We start from the raw sequence: 22,044 nt of genomic DNA on the forward strand, positions 1-22,044 counted from the left end.
AGTATACTGTTTGAAATGAAGGTCTTTAGAAAATTTTAAATTATTTTATGTAGCCTATATTCTATTCTGTGGGGCAGGACTACTCTGATTTTTCTGAACTTTTTCCTTGTAGTGATGCTGTCAACATGTGTACTAGGAAGAAATTAAAAGTGTAATAAATAGGTTAATGTATTCATGTCTATTATCCAGAATTGTTTATCTGCCTTTCAATATTACTATGGAGATTAGCTCACCTGTGCATAGAGTCAGACATGACTAAAGTGACTTAGCAGCAGCAAGCTTGTTTTAATGTTAATGGCCACGGTGTTCCGTACAGTTTTCAGAATATAAAAATTATACATATATATATTTGAAACAGCTCATTTTTGGGGGTTATTAATAATCAAGAAAATATAAGGAAGGGAAAAGGTCCCAAGTTAATAACTTTCATATCAGGGCAAGCTGTATTTTGACATGTTTGAATGGACTCAATATTTCTAAAGAAGTTGTTTGTTGTTCAGTTGCTAAGTCGTATCCGACTCTTTGCCACCCCATGGACTGCAGCATGCTAGGCTTCCCTGTCCTTCACTATTTCCTGGACTTTGCTCAAATTCATGTCCATTGAATCAGCGAGGCCATCCAACCATCTCATCCTCTGCTGCCCCCTTCTCCTCTTGCCCTCAATCTTTCCCAGCATCAGGGTCTTTTCCAATGAGTTGGGCTCTTCACTTCAGGTGGCTAAAGTATTAGAGCTTCAGCTTCAGCATCAGTCCTTCCAATGAATATTCAGGATCAACTTCCTTTAGAATTGACTGGTTTGATCTTTCTGCAGTCCAAGGGACTCTCGAGTCTTCTCCAGCACCACAATTCAAAAGCATCAGTTCTTCAGTGCTCAGTCTTCGTTATGGTCCAGTTGTCCCATCTGTACGTGACTACTGGAAAAACCATAGGTTTGACCATACAGACTTCTGTTGGCAAAGTGATGTCTCTGCTTTTTAATACGCTGTCTAGGTTTGTCATAGCTTTCCTTCCAAGGAGTAAAACACCTTTTCATTTCATGACTGAAGTCCACAACAGCAATGATTTTGGAGCCCGAGAAAATAAAATCTCTCACTGTTTCCACTTTCCCCCCTTCTCTAAAGAAGAGATTATTGCAAAATACCCATCTCCTGCAAAGCTTGGAGCCAATATCTCTTCCATTAGAATATCAAGTAACAATTGGGAATTCTCAAACCAGAGTACTTGAAGAATCATCTTGCTTTCACATTGGTAAACACCAAGTAACTGTTCAGAAAAAGCATACCTGGATTCAACTGCAAGGCTTCCAATTCTTTTCTTTTTTCCCTGTGGGTTAGTGGAAAATGTAACATTTCAGTGTCATACTGATCTTTAGCTTAATTTCCCCTAATTTTGCAGAACCATCCTGCTTCACACCCTTATGATTCTATGAATTTGGTGTGTGTTAGCATTTAACAGAATGTGAAATAATCTCAAGGATTCTCCACCAAATGGAACTGATTATGCAATGAAAATAAACTTGAGAAAGGTTCTGAGACATTACGTATTTTACTATGTTTCTGTAAGGCTCTTGGCACATAGAAAGCAAATAAGTTTGTTTTTTAAATAAAAATGGCCTCAAAAAAAAAAAAAAAAAAGCAAAATCTTATTCACTGTCTTTGAAGTGTGAGAAAAACATTTTTTTTTTCATATGTTAAATAATGACTATGAAATTCAAAGGGGAGAATTACAACCTGAGTGGTGCCTGCCAATGGATGGTCTGCTGTGCTTCAAAGCAGTTGGGAGCACTAATTATGTACACAGACACTCTGATGGTGCTCAGTAGATACTGAACCTTTTGGACAGAACAGGCAGTTCTTAAATACCTGTCACCAACGTTACGTGGCAGAGCAAGATGGAACTGAAAGATTCTTATGTCAAGTCTTTAATACTGGTACAACAAAGATGACTTCATCTGTGCAGTTAGTGTACAAGCTGTTCCCACTCATCTCATAGCTCCGTGAGGAGAAACTTATTTTGACTTTGACTTGCCCTATTTTTCATGCATACTGAATGTTGCAACCTTATGTCAACTAAAATTTCTTGGCCTAATAATTATAGCCAGCATTGAAAAACTCTTCCCTCAATTACTCGTGCAAACAAAATGAGGGGAAAATAAATTAAACACAGCCTTCTCATCCTCCTGTTACCGCCCCTTCTTCACCTCACAAGCTGTGGTCAAAATGTTTCAGCACCTTTTTCATCTGTAAAATCAAACTCTTTTTCTGCTTAGTAATTAAATTTTTACAGAGCTTTGTTTTACTACTATTATATTTTCATTGCTTTATTGCCCTGTTTGGGCAGTGTATTTCCTAAATTTTTAAATAATTTTTTTTTCTTGTTTTTGGCTGCCCACGTGGCTTGTGGGATCTCAGCTCCCTGACCAGGGATTGAACGTTGACTCATGGCAGTGAAAGCACTGAATCCTAAACACTGCACAGCCAGGGAACTCCCTAAATTCTTTGACTTAAAGGAGAGAAACTCTATGAAATTATTTTTTTTTCCCATTCAGATTCTAACGTCTAAAGGGAGAAGTTTGAAGAGAGGCATGGACTTCTAGAAATATATGGCTATTATGAGGCTTGTGTATATGAGAAACGAATTTTGACTTGATAGCTCATATACAAGAAAATTTTCAAATACGAACATATTATGCCCCAGAGAAATCAGGAAGCAGATTTGTGGCTTAATTTTGACTCAGCAGTGAGCTAAATAAACAGACTCACTGCTCTTTCCATCAAAATCTGAGAAGAAATATCCAAAACCCTTTCAAACTTACCATTCTTCCATATCTTGCTAGTGATAAGCCCTAGGAGTCTGGGGACTGTCAGCAAAGTTACTTCAAGTGGTGCCAATTTCTCCCAAGACTTAAAGGATCCATATTCATTATTCCAGAGTGAAAAATGGATGTAGAATAAGGACAATATGTTGGGAAATGCTCCCTTTGAAAGTATCAGTAAAAAGTCACATATGCTATGGTTTGTAGGTGGCACTCTCACCCAATGCCATGTTCCATTTTAATTTGGGGAGAATATATTACCAAAAATTTTATTCTCACTTAAAAATGCATTTCCATTTAATTCCACATCTGATTTATAAAAAATGAGGGGGGAAAAGATTTTTTCCTTTTAGTGTTGGAATGATATATGTAGTTTTATTCTCATGTCATTCTACTTTTCAAAAGAGCAAATGTGCTAATAGAGACAAAAGAAGACCAGCTGTAGAGATGATGGAAGAAGCCCAAATGCTCACTATGTACTAATACAGTTATTAGCTTTGAATCAAATTTACTTTATCCATCTAAAAGAGGATCTGATTTAGGGAATGATTTCACTAAAGACTTTTTTTTATTTTTTTTAGCATTTAGCCTGGTAGCCTGGAAGTAACAGAGTCAACGTGCTAATACTAACCTTTTTTTTTTTTTTTCCTTAGCACTTTCTAGTCTTCAGGCCATAAATTACAGAGTTAGACCAGGGCCAGGCTGACTTATTTTGGCAGATGAGGCATATGAAGCATTTCCTTTGAAGAAAACTTAGGGCACTGGATTAGATCACCATGTGATGGGTACACAATTGATTAGAAATGCTGCTCAAGGTGGTATCAGTAGATACCTCTGTAAGTTAACCAGAGACAGCTACAGTTTATGCAGGTTCTCTCTTAGGATCTTTAATTTTGTTCCTAAACATTTATTTTTAAAAATTATTTATTTATTTATTTTTATTTAATTTTTGGTTGCCCTGGGTCTTGGTTGCTGCACACAGGCTTTCTCTAGTTGTGGTGAGTGGGGGTTACTCTCTGGTTGTGGTGCGCAGGCTTCTCATTGCAGCGGCTTCTCTTGTAGCAGAGTACAGGCTCTAGGGGCAGAGACTTGAGTAGTTGCAGCTCTGGGCTCAAGAGCACAAGCTCAATATTTGTGATGCATGGGCTCTGTTGCTCTGTGGCTTGTGGGTACTTCCTGGACCAGGGATCAAATCTGTGTCCCCTGCATTGGCAGGAAGATTCTTATCCATTGCCCCACCAGGGAAGTCCTTTCCTAAACATTTTAGAACTGATATGGATGAATGTTAACTACACCAAGATGAATATAGGAAAAAACAGGGTATATTTTGGAGAAGAGAATCAATAATGCTCTTGGCATATTAGGAAAATGGTTAGAATTAAAAGAGGAAAAGTTCATTGAGGACAATGTTGGGAGGAAAGAGGATCCCATTCATTCAAAAAAATTATTGAATGCCTATGATGTACTAAGCACTGTTCTAAGTGGTAGCTGAATTTCCAGGAGCCCACAGAATAATTAAACATTAGGGTCTAAAGTTGACACATGGTGCTTCCCATGGGCCGCTGGTGGTAAAGAACCTGCCTGCCAATGCAGAAGACATAAGAGACATGGGTTTGATTCCAGGTTTGAGACCTGGGAAGATCCCCTCAGGGAGGAAATGACAACCCACTCCAGTATTCTTGCCTGGAGAATCCCAAGGACAGAGGAGCCTTGTGGGTTACAGCAGGGTCACAAAGAGTTGGAAATGACTGAAGCGACTTAGCATGCACACAAAGTTGACACATTGAATTGCCACTTGCGTTTGTGGAGGATTAACAGGGACCACATGTACCCTTCCTTCTTAAACAACTGAAAAACTGGTCAAAATCTATGAAGCTGGTTTTCGGACATTGGAAAACAGGCAATTCAAGGCAGAGAAATCTCTGCCAAAAAGGAGGAAGAAAGCCTAAGATGAGCCTGATGAATGTTTCAGTTTACTGCCTGGGGAGTTCCCAGGTCCTGCACAGAGAAGGGGATCCCAGCAGGCTGGGTGATCTTCCTGAGCTGTGGGACTGAGTTCAGGGATGCTCAGGCAGATAGATTTCACAGGGCATAGAACTTGAGAGAAGGAAGCTGCGATGAGAAAGAGTTCCCGATATCTTCAGAGGTTCTCCCCGAGTCTTCAGTTAAATAATAATTCACAAATTTCACAATTTTCAGGAAACTAGCAACACTGGAGAAGAAACCATAGCAAAGGAGATGGTGGCTAAGTTCCCAGAGCACACACAGATCTGGGAATAGTTTGTTCCTGCCAGCTAGAATAGAAAGACTTCCAAACATACAAGGAACTGAGGGAGACTTCAGAAGCATATCGCCTCAACAGAAGGGCCAAATTAACCCTAAAGGCTGTTCTGCGCCCACCAAACAAACCTGAAGAGCAACTCTTGAAAATATCAAACTCTTCCCAAGTAATTTAATTGCATCTTATTGGAAAGTACAAAAATATTTAAAGGATTACAAACATATCCAATACTCTCCAAAAATTAAGCTTGCAAAGTCTGACATTAAAAATTACCAGACGTGCAATGAAACAGGAATATAAGATTCAGTATGAGGAAAAAAAATCAATAGAAACAGACTTAGAAATGATATAGATGGTGGAAATAGTAAAAGACATAAAACAGCTACTATAAATATATCCCATGTGTTCAAGGAGTTGGAAGGAAAGCATGAGCATGACAAGAAGTGTAAAAGACCCAACTCAAACATCTACAGTTGAAAAGCAAACTGGATGGGACACAGATTAATAGCAGATTTGACATGGCAAGAAAAGATCAGTGAATTTGAAGACTGCAATAGAAACTACCCAAAATGAAACACAGAGATTTAAAGACTGGAGAACATGAATAGACCATCAGAGAGCCTTGGGACAACATCCAGCAGCCTATCATATGTGTACTTGGAGTTCCAGAAGGTAAGGAGAGGCAGGTGAAGACAGACCAAATATTTAAAAGAAACAATGGCTGAAATTTTCCATGTTTGATAAAATTTGAAGCATGGCTTGGAAAAAGATCCAGGGGATCTTTTTTTTTTTTTAAACCATAGTTAGTTTTTTAAAAATTATTTTCTGGCTGTGCTGGGTCTTCGTTGCTGTGAGGGCTTTTCTCTAGCGGCAGCAAGTGGGGGCTACCCTTTGTTGTGGAGCACGGGCTCTAGGGCACACAGGCTCTAGTAGTTGCAGCACGTGGGCTCAGTAGTTGTGGCTCCCTGAACCAGAGCACAGGCTCAACAGTTGTGGTGCTGGGCTTAGTTGCTCTGCAGCATGTGGGATCTTCTGGGACCAGGGATGGAACCTACGTCTCCTCCATTGGCAGGCAGATTCTTTCCCACTGAGCCACCAGGGAAGCCATCAGTGGCTCTTTTAAAATTATTTTTATTATACAAAGCACTATCTCAGAAGCCCCTTCAGGTAGAATGCTCTCCCTCTGTTTCTCCATCTTCTCTGCTTAGCACAGACTTTTTTTGTTAACTATAAATCAATTTATTTTAATTGGAGGCTAATTACTTTACAATATTGTCGTGGTTTTGCCATACATTGACATGAATCTGCCACAGGTGTACATGTGTTCCCCATCCTGAACCCACCTCCCACCTCCCTCCCCATCCTATCCCTCTGGGTCATTCCAGTGCACCAGCCCCAAGCACCCTGTCTCATGCATCGAACCTGGACTGGTGATCTGTTTCACATACGACAATATACATGTTTCAATGCCATTCTCCCAAATCATCCCACCCTTGCCCTCTCCCAGAGTCCAAAAGACTGTTCTATACATCTGTGTCTTTTTTTCTGTCTCACATATAGGGTTGTCGTTACCATCTTTCTAAATTCCATATATATGTGTTAGTATACTGTATTGGTGTTTTTCTTTCTGGCTTACTTCACTCTGTATAATAGGCTCCAGTTTCATCTACCTCATAAGAACTGATTCAAATGTATTATTTCTAATGGATGAGTAATATTCTATTGTGTATATACCACAACATTTTTATTCATTTGTCTGCTGATAGACATCTAGGTTGCTTCCACGTCATGGCTATTATGAACAGTGCTGCGATGAACATTGGGGTACACATGTCTCTTTCAATTCTGGTTTTCTTGGTGTGTATGCCCAGTAGTGGGGTTGCTGGGTCATATGGCAGTTCTATTTCCAGTTTTTTTTAAGGTATCTCCAAACTGTTCTTCATAGTGGCTATACTAGTTTGCGTTTCCACCAACAGTGTAAGAGGGTTCACTTTTCTTCACACCCTCTCCAGCATTTATTTCTTGTAGACTTTTAGATAGCAGCCATTCTGACTGGTGTGAAATGGTACCTCATTGTGGTTTTGTTTTGCATTTCTCTGATAATGAGTGATGTTGAGCATCTTTTCATGTGTTTGTTAGCCATCTGTATGTCTTCTTTGGAGAAATGTCTGTTTAGTTATTTGGCCCATTTTTTTTGATTGGGTCATTTATTTTTCTGGAATTGAGCTGCAGGAGTTGCTTGTATATTTTTGAGATTACTTTTTTGTCAGTTGCTTCGTTTTCTATTATTTTCTCCCATTCTGAAGGCTGTCTTTTCACCTTGCTTATAGTTTCCTTTTTTGTGCAGAAGCTTTTAATTTTAATTAGGTCCCATTTGTTTATTTTTGCTTTTATTTTCATTACTCTGGGAGGTGGGTCATAGAGGATCCTGCTGTAATTTATGTTTGAGAGTGTTTTGCCTATGTTTTCCTCAAGGATTTTAATAGTTTCTGGTCTTACATTTAGATCTTTAATCCATTTTGAGTTTATTTTTGTGTAGGGTGTTAGAAAGTGTTCTAGTTTCATTCTTTTACAAGTGGTTGACCAGTTTTCCCAGCACCACTTGTTCAAGAGATTGTCTTTTCTCCATTGTATATTCTTGCCTTCTTTGTCAAAGACAAGGTGTCCATAGGTGTGTGGATTTATCTCTGGGCTTTCTATTTTGTTCCATTGATCTATATTTCTGTCTTTGTGCCAGTACCATACTGTCTTGATGACTATGGCTTTGTAGTAGAGCCTGAAGTCAGGCAGGTTGATTCCTCCAGTTCCATTCTTCTTTCTCAAGATTGCTTTGGCTATTCGAGGTTTTTTGGTATTTCCATACAAATTGTGAAATTATTTGTTCTAGTTCTGTGAAAAATACCGTTGGTAGCTTGATAGGCGTAGAAGACGATGGCACCCCACTCCAGTACTCTTGCCTGGAAAATCCCATGGATGGAGGGGCCTGGTGGGCTGCAGTCCATGGGGTCACTAGGAGTCAGACACGACTGAGCGATTGCACTTTATTTTTTCATTTTCATGCATTGGAGAAGGAAATGGCAACCCACTCCAGTGTTCTTGCCTGGAGAATCCCAGGGATGGGAGAGCCTGGTGGGTTGCCGTCGATGGGGTCACACAGAGTCGGACATGACTGAAGCGACGCAGCAGCAGGAGCAGCTTGATAGGGATTGAACTGAATCTATAGATTGCTTTGGGTAGTATACTCATTTTCACTATACTGATTCTTCCAATCCATGAACAGGGTATATTTCTCCATCTATTTGTGTCTTCTTTGATTTCTTTCACCAGTGTTTTATAGTTTTCTATATATAGGTCTTTTGTTTCTTTAGGTAGATATATTCCTGAGTATTTTATTCTTTTCGTTGCAATGGTGAATGGAATTGTTTCCTTAATTTCTCTTTCTGTTTTCTCATTGTTAGTGTATAGGAATGCGAGGGATTTCTGTGTGTTAATTTTATATCCTGCAACTTTACTATATTCATTGATTAGCTCTAGTAATTTTCTGGTGGAATCTTTAGGGTTTTCTATGTAGAGGATCATGTCATCTGCAAACAGTGAGAGTTTTACTTCTTCTTTTCCAATCTGGATTCCTTTTATTTCTTTTTCTTCTCTGATTGCTGTGGCCAAAACTTCCAAACTATGTTGAATAGTAGTGGTGAGAGTGGGCACCCTTGTCTTGTTCCTGACTTTAGGGGAAATGCTTTCAATTTTTCACCATTGAGGATAATGGGTTTGCTGTGGGTTTGTCATATATAGCTTTTATTATGTTGAGGTATGTTTCTTCTATTACTGCTTTCTGGAGGGTTTTTTTTTTTTTGTTAATCATAAATGGATGTTGAATTTTGTCAAAGGCTTTCTCTGCATCTATTGAGATAATCATATGGTTTTTATCTTTCAATTTGTTGATGTGGTGTTTTACATTGATTGATTTGTGGACATTGAAGAACCCTTGCATCCCTGGGATAAAGCCTACTTGGGCATGATGTATGATCTTTTTAATATATTGTTGGATTCTGTGTGCTAGGATTTTGTAAAGGATTTTTGCATCTATGTTCATCAGTGATATTGGCCTGTAGTTTTCTTTTTTTGTGGCATCTTTGTCAGGTTTTGGTATTAGGGTGATGGTGGCCTCATAGAATGAGTTTGGAAGTTTACCTTCCTCTGCAATTTTCTGGAAGAGTGTGAGTAGGATAGCTGTTAGCCCTTCTCTAAATTTTTGGTAGAATTCAGCTGTGAAGCCATCTGGTCCTGGGCTTTTGATAGCTGGAAGATTTCTGATTACAGTTTCAATTTCTGTGCTTGTGATGGGTCTGTTAAGATTTTCTATTTCTTCCTGGTTCAGTTTTGGAAAGTTATACTTTTCTAAGAATTTGTCCATTACTTCCAAGTTGTCCATTTTATTGGCATATAGTTGCTGATAGTAGTTTCTTATGATCCTTTGTATTTCTGTGTTGTCTGTTGTGGTCTCTCCATTTTCATTTCTAATTTTGATTTTGATTCTTCTCCCTTTGTTTCTTGATGAGTCTGGCTAATGGTTTGTCAATTTTATTTATCTTCTCAAAGAACCAGCTTTTGGCTTTGGTGATTTTTGCTATGGTCTCTTTTGTTTCTTTTGCATTTATTTCTGCCCTAATTTTTAAGATTTCTTTCCTTCTATTAACCCTGGGGTTCTTCATTTCTTCCTTTTCTAGTTGCTTTAGGTTTAGAGTTAAGTTATTTATTTGACTTTTTTCTTATTTCCTGAGGTAAGCTTGTATTGCTATGAACCTTCCCCTTAGCACTGCTTTTACTGAGTCCCATAGGTTTTGGGTTGTAGTGTTTTCATTTTTATTCATTTCTATGCAGATTTTGATTTCTTTTTTGATTTCTTGTATGATTTGTTGGTTATTCAGCAGCGTGTTGTTCAGCCTCCATATGTTGGTATTTTTAATAGTTTTTCTCCTGTAATTGACATCTAATCTTATTGCATTGTGGTCAGAAAAGATGCTTGGAATGATTTCAATTTTTTTGAATTTACTAAGGCTAGATTTATGGCCCAGGATGTGATCTATCCTGGAGAAGTTTCCCTGTGCACTTGAGAATAAGGTGAAATTCATCATTTTGGGGTGAAATGTCCTATAGATATCAATTAGGTCTAACTGGTCTATTGTATCATTTAAAGTTTGTGTTTCCTTGATAATTTTGTTTAGTTGATCTATCCATAGATGTGAGTGAGGTATTAAAGTTCCCACTATTATCGTGTTACTGTTAATTTCCCCTTTCATACTTGTTAGCATCTGTCTTACATATTGCAGTGTTCCTATATTGGGTGCATATATATTTATAATTGTTATATCTTCTTCTTGGATTGATCCTTTGATCATTATGTAGGGTCCTTCTTTGTCTCCTTTCACAGACTTTAGTTTAAAGTCTATTTTATCTGATATGAGTATTGCTACTCTTGCTTTCTTTTGGTCTCTATTTACGTGGAATAACTTATTCCAGCCCTTCACTTTCAGTTTGTATGTGTCCCTTGTTTTGAGGTGGATCTCTTGTAGACAGCATATATAGGGGTCTTGTTTTTGTATCCATCAGCCAGTCTTTGTCTTTTGGTTGGGGCATTCAATCCATTTACATTTAAGCTAATTATGGATAAGTATGATCCCGTTGCCATTTACTTTATTGTTTTGGGTTCAAGTTTATACTCCCTTTCTATGTTTCCTGTCTAGAGAAGATCCTTTAGCATTTGTTGGAGAGCTGGTTTGGTGGTGCTGAATTCTCTCAGCTTTTGCTTGTCTGTAAAGCTTTTGATTCCTCCTTCATATTTGAGTGAGATCCTTGCAGGGTACAGTAATCTGGGCTGTAGGTTTTAAACTTTCATCACTTTAAGTATGTCCTGCCTGGCCTGAAGAGTTTCTATTGAAAGATCAGCTGTTATCCTATGGGAATCCCTTTTGTGTTATTTATTGTTTTTCCCTTGCTGCTTTTAGTATTTGTTCTTTGTGTTTGATCTTTGTTAATTTGATTAATATGTGTCTTGGGGTGATTCGCCTTGGGTTTATCCTGTTTGGGACTCTCTGGGTTTCTTGGACTTGGGTGGCTATTTCCTTCCCCATTGTAGGGAAGTTTTCAACTATCATCTCCTCAAGTATTTTCTCATGGTCTTTCTTTTTGTCTTCTTCTTCTGGGACTCCTATGATTTGAATGTTGGGGCGTTTGACATTGTCCCAGAGGTCTCTGAGGTTGTCCTCATTTCTTTTAATTCTTTTTTTCTTTTTTCCTCTCTGTTTCATTTATTTCTACCATTCTATCTTCTACCTCACTTATCCTATCTTCTGCCTCCGTTATTCTACTGTTGGTTCCCTCCAGAGTGTTTTAACCTCATTTATTGCACTATTCATTATTGATTGACTCTTTTTTATTTCTTCTAGGTCCTTGTTAAACATTTCTTGCATCTTCTCAATCCTTGTCTTCAGGCTATTTATCTGCAACTCCATCTTGTTTTCAAGATTTTGGATCATTTTCACTATCATTATTTGGAATTCTTTATCAGGTATATTCCTTATCTCTTCCTCTTTTGTTTGGTTTGGTGGGCAATTATCCTGTTCCTTTACCTGCTGAGTATTTCTCTGCCTTTTCATCTTGTTTAGATTGCTGTATTTGGGATGGCTTTTCCATATTCTGGCAGTTTGTGGTTCCTCTTTATTGTGGAGTTTCCTTGCTGTGGGTGTGGTTGGACAGGTGGCATGTCAAGGTTTCCTGGTTAGGGAAGCTTGTATCGGTGTTCTGGTGGGTGGAGCTGGATTTCTTCTCTCTGGAGTACAATGAAGTGTCCAGTAGTGAGTTCTGAGATGCCAATGGGTTTGGTGTGACTTTGGGAGCCTGTATATTGAAACTCAGGGCTATGTTCCTGTGTTGCTGGAGAATTTGTATGGTATGTCTTGCTCTGGAACTTGCTGGCCCTTGGGTGGTGCTTGGTTTCAGTGTAGGTATGGAGGCTTTTGATGAGCTCCTATTGATAATGTTCCCTGGAGTCAGGAGTTCTCTGGTGTTCTCAGGATTTGGACTTAAGCCTCCTGCCTCTGGTTTTTGGTCTAATTCTTATAGTAGCCTCAAGACTTCTCCATCTACACAGCATCAATGATAAAACATCTAGGTTAATGATGAAAAGTTTCTCCACAGTGAGGGACTGTGGAGAGGGACACAGAGTTACATGGAGAAGAGAAGAGGGAGGAGGAAGATAGAGGTGACCAGGAAGAGAAGAGGGGGAATCAAAAGGGGGGAGAGTAAGCTAGCCAGTTATCTCTTCCCTATGTGCTCTCCACAGTCTGGATCCCTCAGAGATGTTCATGGAGTTACACAGAGAAGAGAAGAGGGAGGAAGGAGACAGAGGTGGCCAGGAGGATAAAAGGGGGAATCAAAAGGAAAGAGATCCAGACAGTAATCAGTTCCCTAAGTGTTCTTCACAGCCAAGAATACACAAAGAGGTTCACAGAGTTGGGTAGAGAAGAGAAGAGGGAGGGAGGAGACAGAGGCAACCTGGCGGAGAAAAAGGAGAGTCAAAAGGGGGAGACAGCAATCAAGCCAGTAATCTCACTCCCAAGTAAAAATGGGTACTGAAGATTGCGTTCTTAAAGGTACAAAATTGATAACAAATGCCAAAAAGCAAAGATTAAAAATCTAGAGTAGAGGCTAGACTCTCAAAAATACAATATTAAAAAAACAAAACAAAGTAACAAAAATTATAAAATATATATATATATGAAGTTTGCTTTAAAAATAGCATCTTTTTTTTGCAAGGTAAAAATAGGTTATAAAAATGAAAATTAAATGAGTAATAGAGGACTTAAAAGTAAAAAACAAAATTTAAAAAAATTTAAAAAATGATAATAGTAAAAATATATCTAGGACTTTCTCTGGAGCTATTGTAGACAATGTGGGGTCAGTTCATTTTCAGATAGTTCCTTGATCCAGCTTATACTTCTCAAGATCTATAGGCCCCTTCCTATGTAGTCGGTGCTAACTACAGGGTTTTAATCTATTGCACCTGTCACTTCCAAAATGGTTCCCTCTATTTTAGCTTCTTCTGTTTGCTGGTCTCTTCAGTGTCTGCCCTGACGCAAGGGGGCGGTGGTGGTCACTTTTTTAGGCTCACTTGTTCAGTCGTGCTGTGGGGAGGGAGAAATACTGCAAACAAATATCACTGGCATGTGTGGGGAGTGCTTGCAGTTTTTGGCCACACTGGGTTTGCCCCCTGCTCACGGCATGTGTGCTTTCCCAGTCTACACTGCTCAGGCTCTACGTTGCTCTGCTGAGTTGCGTTGCGTGCACTTCCCAGGTCTAAGCTGCTCAGGTTCAGGTTCTTGGGTACTCCACAAAGGCACAGACTTGGTTGGGCCTGTGTTTTGTGCCCTTCCCAGGTCTGAGAAGCTCAGGTGACCAGGTTGTTTGGTGAGCGCAGGCGCCCCCAGCTGGAGGCTGCGTCTTATCGCCTCCCCTGTCCCAGCCACTCGTTTTTCTGGGTGTACAACCAGCGCGCATTCTCAGGTGTGCCATGTGTCTTTCTGGGGAGCTGATCTCTGGCTGCGACCCTCCTGGCGGATGTCAACCATCCAGAATCCCAGGAAGTCTTGGTTAGCAACGAAGCCTGCTTGCAGTTGGTAGCGGATGCCTTTCTGGGGCCGCGATTGCCCCGTTTCCAACTCTGGCTGCCCTTACCTGCCTGTCTCTGGCGGGGGATGGGCCGGTCCGCAGCCACTAGCTCTGCTCAGTCCTTTGTTCTGTGAGCGGGCTTGGCAGTGTCTTAGGTTAGGGCTTTTCATGGGATAGCTATACCACAGTCTGGGTTGCTATCTCGTTAGTTCCCTCAGATTGCCCTCAGGGCATTCAGACCCGGTCCTTACCCTAAGCAATGCAGCCCCTGCCTCCCTGTCCAGCCCCTGCTTGCTAGTGGCCGATGTAAGCGTCTGGGCTGCTTCTCTGCTGGGAGTTGCTGTTAGGCACGTAATCTGTGGGTTTTATTTATTTATTTATTTTTTCTCCCAGTTATGTTGCCCTCTGAAATTCCAAGGCTCACCACAGACCCATCAGTGAGAGTGTTTCCTGGTGTTTGGAAACTTCTCTCTTTTTTAAGACTCCCTTCCCATGACAGATCTCCTCCCCTGCCTCTTTTGTCTCTCTTTTTATCTTTTATCTTTTGTCCTACGTCCTTTCGAAGACAATGGGCTGCCTTTCTGTGTGCCTGATGTCCTCTGCCAGCATTCAGAACTTGTGTTGTGGAATTTGCTCAGCGTTCAAATGTTCTTTCGATGAATTTGTGGAGGAGAAAGTGGTCTCCCTGTCCTATTCCTCCACCATCTTAGGACCGCCCCCCAGCACAGACTTTTAAGATCCAGCTCAAATCCCACAGTCTCCCCAAAAGTTCCCAGTCCCATGCAACTGATTTCATTCTTTCCTGACATGGATCCCTTTTAACCACTATTTGTTTGACAATTAATCATGCTGACAGGAGTTCTTGCATAACTGTTTCTATGTGTAGCATTTGTGTGTGTGTGTGTGTGTTCAGTCGTGTCCGACTCTTTGCAACCTGCCAGGCTCCTCTGTCCATGGGATTCTCCAGGCAAGAATAACTGGAGTGGGTTGCCATGTTTATGTCTTTCTTCCACCCAAGCTCTGGATTCTATCCCTTCTACCTTCAGAATAGTCTCCTCTTTTCCTATTCAGGTATCTACTATTGCTAAAAAAATTTAAAGGTTTACGACTAAAACCCTCCCATGTTCCTTCCGCCCTACTTGACTCCTAGCTGTTGTTTCATCTCTTCCTCTTCTCAGCTAAATCTCTGAAAAGATTCTCCTTTTTTTCGCAGTGCCACTTATACCTCCACCCACTGCTTTACGGTTTTAACCTCACCACTTTCCTAAAATTGTTCTCATAAAGGTCTCCGGTTACCTGTTGCTGTTGTTCAGTTGCCCGGTTGCCTATTTGCTACCAAATCCAGCAGGTGTTTTAAGCTTTAATCTTTGTTTATTCAACAAAATTTATTAAATATATACTGTGCACATGGAGCTGGAAATATGATGGTAAGAAGTACAGATGTCCTTCTAGAGCTCAAGTCTGGCACAGAAGTCAATTACGTAACAAGATATGGCCTTAGTTGATGGTGGCTGCTCCCTCCTATCTGAACAACTCTGATATTGGCTTCTGAGATGCCATCTTTTCTGGACCCTCTTTACCTGACTGTGCCTTAATGGCCTTTTGCTGGCCTGCTCTTCCTCTACCTGTCCTGTGATTACAGGGGTTCCTTTCCTTCTGGTTCCTTCCTTGGCAGCCTTCTGAATCTATATCTCAAGTTTCCACATGATCTCATCCAGGTCCATGTTCCATCTTTGTACTACAGGCTGATACAACCAAACCTATATCTTCAGTCCAGAGTTTTCTCCTAAGCTCCAGACTTGCTCTACTGAACAGCTTCATGTGGATGTCCACAAGTGGTCCAAAATAAACAAGTCTCAAATCGAATTATTATTTACCCTAAATTTGTTCTCCTTTGTAGTCCTTAAATTAGTACATGGTACCTTGTCATCATAGCCTTAAACCTTGGCATCATCCTCAATGTCTCTGTCCTTCAAATCTCACAACCAGTTGGTCACCAAATTGTATTGATTTGCTTTGATGGGTCTCAAATGAGTCTTTATTCCTATAGCCAGTGCCTTAATTCAATCTTATAATTTCTCTTTTGGATCCATTAGTCCTACCTCCCTGCTTCTGGCCTTGGTTTCTTTCAGTCAGGTCCATGCATCAAGTAGATGCATCTAAAGTGGAACCCAATTATGTCACTTTCATATCTCTAATTGAATATCTTTTGATAGCTCTCCACAGATGTCCAGATAAAACTCAAAACTCATATCATGACCCATAATGCCCCACCTGCCCACCTCCTCTCTCTCTTCATCCAGAATTACCCAGTTCCTTGGATGCCTCATAGTGTCTCATATATCCTGGTATTTGTCCTTGAAGCTCTTTCTACTGATCTTGCCCCCTCTTCATGGCATTCTTTAACACTCATATCACACACTGCTCCACCTAAACAATTTCCCTGATACTTCCCTTCTCCAAGGTGAGATTAGATGTCCTTCCTCAGTACATCCATAAAATATTCCACATGTATTCTTTGTGGAACATTCATCTTGATTTTTATGATTTTTACAATTTATTTATTTATTTGGCTGATCCAGGTCTTAGTTGTGGCACATGGGATCTTTAGTAGTGGCATGTGAACTCTTAGTTTCATCATGTGGCATCTAGTGTCCTGGCCAAGGATTGGATCCAGGTCCCCTGCATTGGGAGTAGCCACGGGACCAGCAGGGAAGCCCCGTAAGTGTTTTGGATTTTAATCATTTGAATAGGTATGTGGTATAATCACATTGTAGTTTCAATTTGCAATTTCCTAATGATATATGATGATGAGCAATTTTCATATTTTTATTAGACATCTGGATATCTTCATTAATAACAGATTCAATTTGCTAAGACATTTTAAAGAAAATTTACCTCTGTTTTCATGAAGGATATTAGTCTATAGTCTTATTACAATGTCTGTCTGCTTTGGGTATCCTATTAATTTTGGTCTCACAGAATGAACTGGGAAGTGGTTTTTCCTTTCCAATGTTCTGGAAGAGTTTGTGTAGAATTGGCATTATTTTTTCCTTAAATGTTTGGGAGGATTCACCAATGAATCCATGTGGGTGTCCAGTTTTCTTTATGGGAATCTTTTAAACTATACATTCAATTTCTTTTATAAAATAAGGCTATTCAGACTATTTATTTCTTTTGGAGTGATTTTTGATAGTTTGTGTCTTTCATGGAATTTTTTCATAGATTTTACCCTTGGGGTTTTAAAAATTTTGCTCTCTAGATACTATGTGTTTATATAGGCCATTTAATTTAAAAACTATGCTGATAGTTTCTTAGAATTTTCTAAGGTTTGATTTGGAAAACTAGACTGATAGCATAACAGTGTATAAACTAGTACGGTTAAGATGTCCCTAAGATGACACCACCCTTATGGCAGAAAGTGAAGAGGAACTCAAAAGCCTCTTGATGAAAGTGAAAGTGGAGAGTGAAAAAGTTGGCTTAAAGCTCAACATTCAGAAAACAAAGATCATGGCATCTGGTCCCATCACTTCATGGGAAATAGATGGGGAAACAGTGGAAACAGTGTCAGACTTTATTTTTGGGGGGCTCCAAAATCACTGCAGATGGTGACTGCAGCCATGAAATTAAAAGACACTTACTCCTTGGAAGAAAAGTTATGACCAACCTAGATAGCATACTGAGAAGCAGAGACATTACTTTGCCAACAAAGGTCTGTCTAGTCAAGGCTATGGTTTTTCTAGTGGTCATGTATGGATCTGAGAGTTGGACTGTGAAGAAAGGTGAGGACCAAAGAATTGATGCTTTTGAACTGTGGTTTTGGAGAAGACTCTTGAGAGTCCCTTGGACTGCAAGGAGATCCAACCAGTCCATTCTGAAGGAGATCAGCCTTGGAGGAATGATGCTAAAGCTGAAACTCCAGTACTTTGGCCACCTCATGTGAAGAGTTGACTCATTGGAAAAGACTCTGATGCTGGGAGGGATTGGGGGCAGGAGGAGAAGGGGACGACAGAGGATGAGATGGCTGGATGGCATCACTGACTCGATGGACGTGAGTCTGAGTGAGCTCTGGGAGTTGGTGATGGACAGGGAGGCCTGGCGTGCTGCAATTCATGGGGTCGCAAAGAGTCGGACACGACTGAGTGACTGAACTGAACTGAACTGAAGAAAATGTAAAAGTAGTATTACTTGATTGTCACGGGGTCACATATTTTAATATAAGTAAAAAAAATTGAGATATTGATATTAGAATATCTTTAACTATAAAACATTTTTCACAGCTTTATTTTGCAGATTACAATTTGATATTTTAATAAGATTACTGAAATTTTAAGTATTTTGTTTTGGTATGAATAACTATTAGTATTATTGTATTAATCACTATTAGTAACTATAAGTATTAATACTTAAGATAAGAATATTACTGATAGATTAAGCACTTCTGTTTATATAAATTAACCTGTTTTCCTTTTTACATTTCTTGGGGTAATCATTCAACTCCTCTGGGCTTCAATTTATTCACTGGTAAAAATGAGGCAATTAGACTAGATATTTTCTAACATTTCTTCTAGAATGTTATTATTTCAATACTTAGAACTTACCATGAAAAAAGCTTGTGATGTTAACTGTGAATCAAAGTATTTATTTTTAAAGTGCTTTAACCTAATTATGTTAGTTTAAACATAAGTATACACAGATACCTAGTAAATACTTTGTAGAGAGTGTGAAATGATTTTTTTTCCAAATTTATTTATTTGTAAGCTGCCAATTGAAAGTAATATTGTTTGGGGAAGAGAAGAAATGGGGTCACAAGTAAAATTGTTACACTCCATGTTCCAAAGGAAGATAAATGCTTAATTTAAAGCTATCTATCTGAAAGCAAAGCCAGAGGGACACTTGCTTTAGTGTCAGTTCTTTTGTTTATTAATCTTACTAACAAGAGAGGTAAAATGGAATGTTTTTGAAAGGACACCTTGGCACCATTGCAGCATTTGTTTAAAGTACAGGGTTAAATTGTGGGAATTTAAGTTCTTCAGGAATTCTAGAAATCAAGTTTGTTTTGGGGAAGAACTTGATCAGAAACAAAACAGTTTTCGCTGAATGTTACATTGTCTGGGCACTCTTCACCAGCACATGGACACAATTTATTCTTTGATGAGAGCCATGCTCTAGTTCAGATAAAAAAGTTTCACAGAGGATCTTGGTAGGATATATTTAAAAGGAAACGTTTAAAAATCATATTATGATTACAACATACTGTATAAAGATATAGATTAAGTCATTGTTTCTCCTTTGCTCATTCTTGGAAGATTTTTAAAACTAAAAATTAAACATTTTAAGGAAAAGGTTCTGGAAATCTTGAGGGTGGCTTACCACTCAGTTTGTCTTTCTATCCCAGAAGAAAATTACACATTTTAAATAAAGTTAAGCTCAGGTTGGGCTTCCCAGGTAGTGCTAGTGACAAAGAACTTGCCTGTCAATGCAGGAGATGGAAGAGACACGGGTTCAATCCCTGGCTTGGGAAGATCCCTGGAGGAGGGCATGGCAACCCACTCCAGTATTCTTACCTGGAGAATCCCATGCATGGACAGAGGAGCCTGGTGGGCTACAGTCCATACAGTCGTACAGAGTCAGGCACGATTGAAGCGACTTAGCCCACACCCAGGTTCAGGTCAGTTTGGTGTTTTGGAAGCTGTAGTGGATGCTCCTGGTAGTGCCTTGAAACGCCTCCCCCAGGACCATGTTAGACTTCAGCCACAGGTAGTGGACAGTTCACCTCAACCTCAGACTCACCTCTCACTGACAACCACCCCCCTCAAATGAATGCCCCATCTCTCTACTTCCTGATAGTGTCCTTTTCCAGGCCATGGGAGCCCTTGAGGCCTAAAGGCAAATGTATCCCCAAAGTGGAGAGGAGAAATGTCCTCAACTAAAGGGTCCAGACTGGTGGATATACGATCCAACCTGTAGTTCTTCTGGTGGACAGTTCTGAGAAGCACCTGCTCATTTCTAAAGGGGTGCTGGGCATGTCCCTGGTGGCTCAATGGTAAAGAATCCACCTGCCAAGGCAGAAGAAGTGGATTTGATCCCTGATCTGGGGAGAACCCACATGCTGTGGAGCAACTAAGCCCCATGCGCCATAACTACTGAGCCTGTGCTCTAGAGCCTGGGAGCCACAACTACTGAAGCCTGAGTGCTCTAGAGCCTGTGCTCCTCAATGAGAGAGGCCACAGCAAGGAGAAGCCCGCGCATCAAAACTAGAGAGTAGCTCCCACTCACTGCAACTAGATGAAAGCCCAGGCAGCAATGAAGAGCCAGCTCAGCCAATACATAAATAAACAAACAAACAGGTGCTTGTCCTGGAATCAAGTCCCAAACACTCCCAACAGAAATCTTGATAATACGTCCTTGTGTCACATTTTCTTCCCTCTCTCATTCTTTCTGCTCTCCCACTCCCTAGGATTAATTCCAAGATCAACTACTTGTACCCAAATGTTTGTCTCAAGGTCTGTTTCAGAGGACTATAACACATGACTTTGGTTTGAGAGTGATCCTCACAAACAGACCATGAGGATGGGACTCTGGAATGGGATCACTTACCTCACTGATAGGATAAGCAGGGTGGTGGTAATCCCTGGCCTGCATCTCAATTTCTGGGAATCTCACCTGGGATGGAATGAAACAAGAAGAAATGGGTTATCCAGTATCTCTGTCCCTAGAATGGTTTGGGGGTAAAGGATTGTGGAATTTGTTAGCATTTGTTAACTGCCTTGGAAGCCTTGAAAAAAGAAAGTAACAAATTCTGATCAGCCAACTGTCAAATTAGGGCACACTGAAAGCCAGAAGGTCACCTTGGCAGTGTTTAGAGTGACCAATATCTCCTTAGCCATAGGACTTCCATAATGATAATCAGGCTCAGAGTATAATTTTAAGGGTGGCAGAGCTGCAAAGGAATAATTAGGCTCAGAGTGTAATAGTAAGGGTGGCAGAGCTGCAAAGGAGATGAAATTTGCAGCTTGCACAAGTCTCCTTTGCTAGTATCATAGCTCTGATAGCAAAGGAAAGGGACTGATGCTTGGGTTAGACAATTTTGGGAGATGTGCTTGAACAGCTTGAATTCCTGGTTTTCTCTGAATCTTCCACACCAGACAAAGCAGCTCTTTCTCCCTCTCTAGAGAAGAGCAGCCTCCCCTTAGCTGGAGACTATGCAGTGGCCACCTGAAGAAGATGTCTTGTAAGATGACTCTAATGACCTCAAAATTGAACCATTTTTCTACAATTGCCATGAGAAGAATAACTAATGCCAAGTCTGAGCTGAGAGAGAAAACATAGTTCTTGATCTGGGAACAGATAGCTTTTACTGAAAGAACTGTAGGAACTGGCTAATAATTACTGGCAGGAGTTTGGAGAACATGTGTGGGAATAGATCTTGAATGTGCTGGACCAGAGTGGCAGAATATAAGACTGGATAGAGGAGAGTTTATTGACATGGGAACACACTCTTATGATTTAAGATTTAACAACCTGGCAAGGAGAGTTGGTGCTAACAGGGTATTGGAATGACTTCTTGAAATTTGGTGGCCTACACCAAATGAGATGGAGAGGCTGGAATTGCCTTGTCAAAGTACTAAAGAAGAGGTTAATGACTCAAAGAGGCAGGAATGTTAGAATGGATTTATGTCATATGTTGAGAAAACTAGCCTACTGTTTTCCCAGGAAGAGCCCAGAGGCCACTCTGTTTACTAAGGCATGAAAGACTGTATTAATGAGAATGGCAATAATATCTTTGAGAAAATTAGACTTATCTAGACCAGAATTCACAGTAGGAAATGATGTCACAAGATTGGGCTCTCTTGCATTAATTGAGATGATAGAGTAACGGCAGGGGGCAGGTAGTGGTACTCCAAATATCTCTGGCAAAGTAGCAGCAAAGCTGAAGGGGCAACTGAGGTTCCTTGATGTGTAGGGAGCACAGTGTACCTCATGTTCAAGGTGGAAGGCGGTAGAGTGTAGTTTTACTTATAAAACCCAAAAAAGCAAGAGCTGGTTAGCAGAAAGTTGATGTCAACTGTTATATAATGGGAAAGTGTTATCCTATAACTATTATTTTATGTCCATTGGTTGAAAAGGTGGCCAGTGCTCTTTGAAGGATGCTATCTAAGCCACTACAAATATATAGAATAAATATTTACCTACTTTCTCTAGAGTACCATAAGCAACTTATCAAAGTAACTTTAAAATGCAATCCTTTCAAAGGTAGTTGGATAAGAGGGCTGAA

The 22,044-nt window shown here is 40.0% G+C and overlaps 2 long non-coding RNA genes across 2 annotated transcripts in view; one reads left to right on the forward strand and one right to left on the reverse strand.

Annotated features, from left to right (window-relative positions):
• The window catches only part of LOC147372315 (uncharacterized), an 88,231-nt gene that overhangs the window by 61,474 nt on the left and 4,713 nt on the right, over positions 1–22,044 (forward strand). The window lies entirely within an intron of this gene.
• Positions 275–20,468, reverse strand: LOC147372317 (uncharacterized). Its single transcript, XR_015163997.1, has 2 exons — positions 20,367–20,468; positions 275–1,323 (listed from the first exon to the last, which is right to left on the reverse strand). It is a non-coding gene; the product is annotated as an uncharacterized LOC147372317 (long non-coding RNA).

This window comes from Bos grunniens, chromosome 5 (assembly GCF_055505025.1).
Source record: "Bos grunniens cultivar Pamir isolate PY7600 chromosome 5, Bosgru_T2T1.0, whole genome shotgun sequence".
NCBI classification, from domain to species: domain Eukaryota; kingdom Metazoa; phylum Chordata; class Mammalia; order Artiodactyla; family Bovidae; genus Bos; species Bos grunniens.